The 9,713-nt window shown below is 46.0% G+C and overlaps 1 protein-coding gene across 1 annotated transcript in view; it reads right to left on the minus strand.

Moving 5' to 3' along the window:
• Window positions 1-2,305, minus strand: part of GOLM1 (golgi membrane protein 1) — a 30,210-nt gene extending 27,905 nt beyond the window's left edge. The window contains exon 1 of the mRNA XM_081213819.1: window positions 1,921-2,305. The gene's annotated coding sequence lies outside the window, so the exon portion shown is untranslated. The remainder of the gene's footprint in view (window positions 1-1,920) is intronic.
• Between the last annotated feature and the right edge of the window lie 7,408 nt (window positions 2,306-9,713).

Raw genomic sequence — 9,713 nt, forward strand, 5'->3', positions numbered from 1 at the left:
AGTGGTATTTTTAAAGCTAACATTATTAGTGTACTGCATTTCAATTCCTTAAAAGTACGAAGACTAATCTATGTATTATCAGGACAAAAAAGAGAGGGATTAAGCAATGCATACAAAATAACCACCAACACTTTCAGTGTTTGCAACACAAACATTTTATACCCAAAGAATAGCTAACTTAGCAGCAAATCAAGTTAAAACTAGTCTACCTGTATTGTCAAAGTGATGTCAAACTTTTAGAAGCTAAAAATGGGGGAAATTTTGAGTAAACTAGTTAGATTTTTTCTATCTGCATAACTGCTGTACAATATAGCCCAACTGAGCAAAGCAAAGTTTGTGTTTTTGTTACAAGATTTGGTAAAGGGACCCCTGACCATTAGGTCCAGTCGCAGACGACTCTGGGGTTGCGGAGCTCATCTCACTTTATTGGCCGAGGGAGCCGGTGTACAGCTCCCAACCAGAGCAGCGCACGGAAATGCCGTTTACCTTCCTGCCGGAGTGGTACCTATTTATCTACTTGCACTTCGACGTGCTTTGGAACTGCTAGGTTGGCAGGAGCTGGGACCGAGCAACGAGAGCTCACCCCGTCGGGGGATTTGAACTGCCGACCTTCTGATCGGCAAGCCCAAGAGGCTCAGTGGTTTAACAGAAATTAGATACTACAGTAGATATGAGAATCTGAACATCAAAGAGGAAGTACTTCAAAGATACCTTGCAGCAATTCAACAACATTTTCGACTCCCCCGCAAAAGCACAAAGACATATTAATAAATGTCACAACCTGAAACACTCAGTATAAACTATCTGAATCACAGAGTAAATTATTAAACCACAGGGTCTTAATCTCAAGACATTCCGTAGGCCCTCTTAAAAATCAACTAATGACTTCCGCGTAACTGGATTCGTGGCAACTTGAAGTATCTGAAACATAAACCAGAACTGGGAATTATTCTGCATTTATGGGATGACTTTTTCAACCAGTACAAGTAATGCGATCCCACAACCTACATCATCAAAATGTTTTTTCGGCTTTACGCCCATCATAAAGCACAACACACAAAACAAATCAACCTACATCCTTCTTCTTTCCATGCCCCTTTCAGAGGTGCCAACGTCAGCAGTGGTCTCTTCTTAAGAGCAACCATGACTGAGCGAGTTTAATTTTCCAACCACCATGAGCTACTTCACTCCCTAGAAACGTCAGACTGCAACCCTCTCAAACCAAAAGTCTTTTTTAAGGGGTGAGGAGCCATAATCCTGCTGGACTGCGCTTCTTTTAGATGGGCAGGAAAGCCTTTTGGAGACATTGCCAAAGCGCAGGCGAGGCTCCCCGAGGAAAGGAAGGGCGCGCATTCCGACTGCGCCCGCCCCATCCCCGCCGTTCTCTCGTCTGGTGGGAGAAAGGGGGGGGGTCTGCTGGGGACGCCTCGATTTGGGAGGCGGGGGGGTGGGGGCTGCCCTCGCTTAAAAGCGCCATCGGAGCCCCTGATAAAGGCAGAGCCCCCTTCAGACTAGAAGAAGGCGGGGAGACTTCGGAGCGCCCCCACGCCCCCTCGCTCCAAATGGAAAGGTCGAGGAGGGCGCAGGGAGAGGCGGCCGCGCGCCCAGGGGACCCCGCCAGCAGGGCAAGCAAGCGCGCCCTCCTCGCGCGGGGACCTCGGTGCGCCCCGAGGAAGACCCGCGGCGCTCCTCCGCGCCCCTTGGCTGGCGGAACCGCGCGCGCGCAAGAGAGAGAGAAAGAGCCGGCCGTGCGCGATGCGCCCAGAAGCGCCGGCCTGCACGGAGACGCCTCCTGCCCCGCTTTCCTTCGTCAGGGGAAGAAGAAGAGGGCCTTTTTCTCGGCGCAGAAGAAGGCAGGGTTTGAGGAGAGGCAAGGCGGAGAGGGCCGCTGGAGGAGGCGCGGCGCAGATACAAGCTCACCTTCCGCGCTCCGCGCCGCGTCTCCTCACCGGCGAGGCCCGCTCCTCCCGCCGGCTGCCAGAGGAGCAGCAGGGCGAGCGCCGCTCCCTGCCCCCGGGGAGAAGGCGAGGAAGCGGCCCCGGGGAAGGGTTCTCCTTCCCGGCGCCTGGGCAAACCTGCCCGCCTTCCTTCAGTAGCAGCCGCCGCCGCCGGCCGGAGCGTCTGGCTGAGGGAGAGGAGGAGGCGGCGGCGGTGGGGAAGTCCAGAGGCGAGTCGGAGGAGCTGGCGCTGCTGCTGCTGCAAGGAGGCACTGCGGGCAGAGCAGGAAGTGCAGCAGGCGGCGAGGAAGCGGCGGGAAGAGCTGGCGAGGATGGCCGGGCAGGTTGCGCGCCAGGAGCTGCCCCCGCGCCGCCCCCGGCAGCTGCTTGCGCGCGCGCGCTCCGAGGAGGAAGAAGAAGCGGCTCCGTCCCGCAGCACCTGCTCCCTCTCGCCCGCCGCCCGCTTCCTGTCAGGGGAAGACGGGCCCGCGAACAAAGGCTCCTCCGGAGAAGGGCGAGACGGCAGCCGGTGGAGCCAAACAACGCGAGCCTTTGGGGGGGGCTGCTTTCGGGGGGGGGTCAAGGTACACATTAGGGCGCACAGAGGGAGCATTTTTATTAAAGGAAATGGGAAAAAAAGAGAAACGGTTCCTCGAGAAAATGCACAAATGCAATAGTAGTAGGAAAGAAGGAAGGGCCGCTAGTGGTTTGCAAAAAAACGAAATCTATAGGTTTAAAACGCATGATAAGTGATCCCAAACGTTATTAAGACACTGCTGCCGACTAAAAGTTGCATGATGCAGCAGAGAACATCAGCCCTCAGTGATGCACATATTCATAAAATAAACATGAAATGGGATGGCTGGCACAATTCCAAACTATGCCTTCCATGGGAAGCCTATTTTTTCCAAAATGACACAAAGGCTCCTAATGGTCTTTTTTTGCAAGAACAAAGTCTGATCAAATCTAAGCTAGATGTTTAGGATTGCAGACCTGTTTAACATAACCTTAGCATACCAGATTTGTTCAGCCAGTGAAAGGAACTTGGTTTTCTTTTTCTGTTATTTGCCTATACAGTGGTACCTCGGGTTACAAAGACCTTAGGTTACAGACTCCGCTAACCCAGAAATAGTACCTATGATTAAGAACTTTACCTCAGGATGAGAACAGAAATGGCGGCAGCAGGAGGCCCCATTAGCTAAAGTGGTACCTCAGGTTAAGAACAGTTTCAGGTTAAGAACGGACCACCAGAACGAATTATGGTAAGTTCGTAAGCAGAGGTATTAGATAAACAGGAAGAAATAAAGGAAAGCTTTGTTAGACATTTCAAAAGCCTCTATAAAGCTGGCAGTGAAACAGATGAAGAAATAACAATACCTGCAACAGAAAAACATACAGAAGATACGGTAATTAGGGATAAGACTGAATACCTAAACTCCCCTGTATCTACAATGGAAGTACCGTACATCAAGCGATAGTAAAACCTAAAACAAGAAAATCCCCAGGACCAGACGGTCTTACCACAATGCATTACAAAAAAGAATAGAGGATTCCCTAGTCTTACCTATGAAATTATTGATAAATAAAATTTTGGAAGAAGGATAAATACCTAAAACATGACAGCGAGCACACATAGTAATGATATTAAAACAGGGCAGAAATAAAGAACTTATAAACTACTATAGACCGATCTCCCTACTTAATAATGATTATAAAATATAAGCGGATATCTTAGCTTCAAGATTTTTAAAAGTATTGAACAAATATATTAATCAAGATCAGGCTGGTTTCCTACCAGGCAGGAAAATGAGCAATAATATAAGGGCAGTAAGTAATTCAATAGAATACCTGGCTTTGAACCCAAACAAATAAGCAGCTTTTATATTCATAGATGTGGAGAGAGCATTTGATGATGTATCTTGGAAATTCCTTGAGAAAACAATTGAACAAATGGATATGGGAAAACAATTCACAAGGGGCTTAAAAGCAATATATGAAGGACAAAATGCAAACCTGATAATTAATAATGACATGACAGAATACTTTAAAATCGAAAAAGAGACCAGGCAGCGATGCCCACTTTCACCTTTATTCTTCATCCTAGTTTTAGAAATATTAAATGAAGAAATAAGACTAGACCAAGAGATGAAAGGGATAACCCTAGGAAACAAATTTTATAAGTTACGGGCATTTGCAGATGATTTAGTATTGATGGTAGGAAACCCAGAAGAAAGCATCCAAAAGGTATTAGAGAAAATGGGAGAATTTGTCAAAGTCTTGGGGTTTACATTAAACAAAGAAAAAATGAAAATATGGGAGCTAAAGAAAAACGAGCTAGAAGAAAAAGGATTGAATACAGTAAAAAAGTAATATATCTGGGTATACAATTACAGTGGTACCTTGGGTTACAGACAATTCAGGTTACAGACTCCGCTAACCCAGAAATAGTACCTCGGGTTAAGAATTTTGCTTCAGGATGAGAACAGAAATCGTACTCCAGCGGCATGGCAGCAGTGGGAGGCCCCATTAGCTAAAGTGGTACCTCAGGTTAAGAACAGTTTCAGGTTAAGAACGGACCTCCGGAACGAACTAAGTTCTTAACCAGAGGTACCACTGTATTGGCTAGGAATACACTGATCTTATTTTATAAATTTATTTTATTTGATAGTTTTTATGCTGAAGGGAGAAGAAACATTTAATATTCCCTTCATCTTGTTAGATGCAGAGTAGAAGTCTTGACATCAGCATCACTATGTCAGGGATTAGATGATCCCTGAGGTCTTGTACTTTTCAATTTTGATTCTTATCTCTAGAGATACCTAGCCTGGATCTCTGTATCCCAAGTGAGTCTGAAATTATATTCTACAATTACTCAGATGATACATGCTCCTTTGGTACGTCAGTACCAAAACAGGAATGACATCTCAAGGCTGACAGAAAAAGTATCTTCACATGGTCAGGTGCCTTTTAGCAAGATTGCATTAAACATTTTCACCTAAAGGCTTAGATGAAAACTTTCCACAGAAGACAGATCTGCTTAAGGTGCAAAAGGCCTATGACAGAGGATCAGACCATGGGGTTTAAAATCTGCCAACGTGATAATACAAATGCCTTGTACATGGACACATGTTCCTTTCTGCAAGGAAACATTACAGGGCTGGAGCTTAAGTGCTTACAGATGTGCTGCTTCCAAACATATGTATAGCAGGCCTTGCATCTGAATTTTTAGGGCTCCTCCACAGCCTGTTCATTCATCCTGGTTTGCAAAGCTTGTTGTTGCTGTTTAGTCGTGTCCGACTCTTCGTGACCCCATGGACCAGAGCACGCCAGGCACTCCTGTCTTCCACTGCCTCCCGCAGTTTGGTCAGACTCATGTTTGTAGCTTCAAGAACACTGTCCAACCATCTTGTCCTCTGTCGTCCCCTTCTCCTTGGGCCCTCCATCTTTCCCAACATCAGGGTCTTTTCCAGGGAGTCTTCTCTTCTCATGAGGTGGCCAGAGTATTGGAGCCTCAGCTTCACGATCTGTCGTTCCAGTGAGCACTCAGGGCTGATTTCCTTCAGAATGGAGAGGTTTGATCTTCTTGCAGTCCATGGGACTCTCAAGAGTCTCCTCCAGCACCATAATTCAAAAGCATCAATTCTTCAGCGATCAGCCTTCTTCATGGTCCAGCTCTCACTTCCATACATTACTGCTGGGAAAACCATGGCTTTAACTATACGGACCTTGCAAAGCTTAAAGGTAAAGGTAAAGGTACCCCTGCCCGTACGGGCCAGTCGTGTCTGACTCTGGGGTTGCGCGCCCATCTTGCTTAAGAGGCCGGGGGCCAGCGCTGTCCGGAGACACTTCCGGGTCACGTGGCCAGCGTGACAAAGCTGCTGTGGCGAGCCAGCACCAGCGCAGCACACGGGAATGCCGTTTACCTTCCTGATATAAAGCGGTACCTATTTATCTACTTGCACTTAGGGGTGCTTTCGAACTGCTAGGTGGGCAGGAGCTGGGACCGAACGACTGGAGCTCACCCCGCCATGGGGATTCGAACCACCGACCATACGATCGGCAAGTCCTAGGCGCTGAGGTTTTACCCACAGCGCCACCCGCGTCCCCCTTGCAAAGCTTACTCAGTGTTTATTCTTATTTGTCTAGAGGGGAATTATAGGACAATGAGCATTCATCCTGATTTGCTTGTAGGCTGTTTGCATATCTTCCCAACAATGATTTGTTCATCCCATCCCTTTCCTAACCATAAAAGTCAATGTTGTTGTTTTTTTAATAGATTTGGTGTGCTAGGGTGACAGAGCACTTCAATCCATTTAAATTGCACAAACGTAAATATCTGGTATTAACTTGAATCCTTCCCACAATATTGTGACAACCTGGAAGCACCCTCAGAAATAATAATAAAAAAAACATTTTCATTCCATGAGCTGCAGAGGGCGAAGGAACAGTAGGCAGCCAGAACAAACAGAAGGTTGGGAGGTGAACTTTAAACATCCGCACCCAGCAAGCATGCACATACAAACCTTCGCTGGTTGCCTTTGTCCCAGAGGCACTGCAGTTTCTTAAGCAACTTGGCAAAACTGCACTGCCCCTTGGAAATGCACAACACCGAAGCACTATAAGCTGTATGAATGCTAAGAGAATGCATGATTAAAAATAACAGGGCATCAGTAATTTAGTTGTATGATATATGAATAAGTGATGACTAAGAAAAGGATGAAAATTTGAAGTAATATTATGTTTAAGCTAAGTAGCTCAGTACATGATAAAATATTGAAAATTGGGGACATAATATTTGAGAATTATAAAATAAGAAATTGAAATAAGGTTATAATTTGCTGTTTACAACTATATGACTGAGAACGCAGGAAAGGGCGATGTGAGGAAGTCCTAAGATTATGAAAATAAGATTTAAGGATAAATTGATTTTGTTGTACTTTTTCTTTTTATGTTATGTCTATTCTCTTTTTGTCTTTATTATGGTGTATGGTGATGGTCCTTTATATGTTTATTGGTTTGTTTTTCCTTTGTTTAAAAATTTGCAATAAATACCTTTAAAAAAAAAAAAAAAAGGAAATGCACAACACCAACTGCTAGAGTGGGTGCCAGAAAGTATCCTTCCAGTGGTGATTTCTCCCCAAAATCATGATTCCGCCCCCCAGGTGCTCACTTAACTTTAGTAACATTAAACATGGCACCTTTAGAATAGTTGTTTCAAGGGTGCACCTAAAGCAGGGGTCAGCAAACGTTTTCAGCAGGGGGCTGGTCCACTGTCCCTCAGACCTTGTGGGGGGCCGGACTGAGGGACAGTGGACCGGACTATATTTTTTTTGGGGGGGTGAACAAATTCCTATGCCCCACAAATAACCCAGAGATGCATTTTAAATAAAAGCACACATTCTACTCATGTAAAAACACACTGATTCCCGGATTGCGGGCCAGATTTAGAAGGTGGTTGGGCCGGATTCAGCCCCCGGGCCTTCGGTTGCCTACCCATGACCTAAAGCAGGGATCAGCAAACTTTTTCAGCAGGGGGCCGGTCCACTGTCCCTCAGACCTTGTGGGGGGCCAGACTATATTTTGGAGGGAGGAAATGAACGAATTCCTATGCCCCACAAATCACCCAGAGATGCTTTTTAAATAAAAGCACACATTCTACTCATGTTAAAACATGCTGATTCCTGGACTGTCCGTGGGCCGGATTTAGAAGGCGATTGGGCCACATCCGGCCCCCGGGCCTTAGGTTGCCTACCCATGACCTAAAGCAAGGGTATTGCTCCACTGTTCCCTTTGGAGGGGTAAATTTACTATAGCAAAACTCCCTCTGGCAAGGGGCAACCGCATAGCAGGTGATTGCTGGAGGCAGCATAAAAATAACATTGTTTTATGTATGTATGGACAGTTATCAACATCCCTGACCATTGGGCATGCTGGCTGGGGCTGATGGGAGTTGGAGGCAACATAATAGATGCCTAAGGAGTGGTGCTCCTCTCAAAGTAGTATTGGGGGTGGGGTGGGAGGGGAGAACTGGTATTGGGAACCAGATGAGAAGGAAAGGTGTCAGGAGTGTTCATTCCTATCTACCCTTCATCAAACAAGTTATCAGAGGGCAAGCTACCAAAAAAGTAAAACAAGAGAACAATGCATCATCAATGAAACATTGACACTATATAAATTTCGTAAATATTACATCTCCCTCTTTTTTCTATAGATACATTTGGTGTAGACATACAAAACTCCCATGTCACTGAAAGCTTGATGGAAGAGAAAAGTGCCAGCCACATCATCATCATCATCATCATCATTATTATTAATAATACCCCACCCATCTGCCTGGGTTTCCCCAGTCACTCTGGGCAGCTTCCAACCGAATACAGTGGTGCCTCGCAAGACGAAAAGAATCCGTTCTGTGATTCTCTTCGTCTAGCGGTTTTTTCGTCTTGCGAAGCAAGCCCATTGTCGGATTAGCGGATTAGCGCTATTAGAGGCTTTTAGCAGCTTATCGGATCAGCTGATAAGCGGCTTAGCGGCTTAGAAAAAGGGGGGAGGGGGGAAAAACCCGCAGGAACTCGCAAGACATTTTCGTCTTGCGAAGCAAGCCCATAGGAGATTCGTTTTGCGAAGCACCTCCAAAACGGAAAACTCTTTCGTCTAGCGAGTTTTCCGTCTTGCGAGGCATTCGTCTTGCGGGGCACCACTGTATTAAAACAATACAGTGAAAGAGGAGGGCACAGTCCAAATTGCTCTTTCCTAGAAACTTTGTTCCATTCCCACACTTCCATTTTTCTACCTCACCCTCCCCACCTGACAGTCAGGATCCTGTGCACATTGGGTATGCCAAGCTCTCATTGGGCTGTTCCTCCTCCCCTCATTTATTTTTTCCTTTTATATTCCTGCAACCTTTTCCCTACCTGACCGAGCAGGTGGCGGGGTCCATGGGCCGGTTAAACGACTCCCATTGGCTGCTTTTGGCCCATGGGCCTGAGGTTGCCGACCCCTGACTTAAAGCAAACAAGACTAGACACAGCTTAATCAGATGCACTTTTAAAGATTTGGAGCTCACAGTTTCAAGTTAATGTTTTATGGTGGCACTGGTGCACCCAATGCAATCGATCCATTACTGACCCTTCTCTTCCAGCTTGGCCATGACCCCCCCCCCCCATTTCTCCCATCCGAGTGGCAGAAGCCTCTACAGAGTGCAGCTGTTGTAACCTGAGTTGCTGCATCAGCCACTGCGACGACATTCCAGATGTTTTGATATCAGACTAATCTTATGCGGTTTGGGGTGTCTCAAAGGCCACTGACTTTAAGGGCCATAAATACACCAAACTAAATAGGATTCGACTGAGCATGGGTGCAATCACAAAGCGCAACATTGCAACATTGACTTAAGAGAGCCAAGGTGGTTCTGCATAGGAATGACATGAGGCTGCTGCCATCTCGTGGCCAAGTCAAGACACCATTCGTTCTGAGATTTGACTCATTAGCCATTGCAGCACGACAGATGGCTTTATTTAACTATTCTGTGCTAGTCTGGGATTCAGGTGTTGATTTATTTACCCTTTTTATTGTCTTTGCTCTTTGCACCAGCTCCTTTACATATCTGCAGATTGTTAGATTGGGCAGCAACACCTTAAAGGAAGATTCTCCCTGGTTCTTCAAGTGTAAAAAAATACATAGTGAAACATCCATTAAATAACTTTTGATCATTAACAGATTATTAATGATAACTCTGGAACTTGATGGTTAAGTTGCAATATTAATTGCTATGTTTCT

This window comes from Podarcis bocagei, assembly GCF_964188305.1.
Source record: "Podarcis bocagei genome assembly, chromosome: 11".
Lineage (NCBI taxonomy): Eukaryota > Metazoa > Chordata > Lepidosauria > Squamata > Lacertidae > Podarcis > Podarcis bocagei.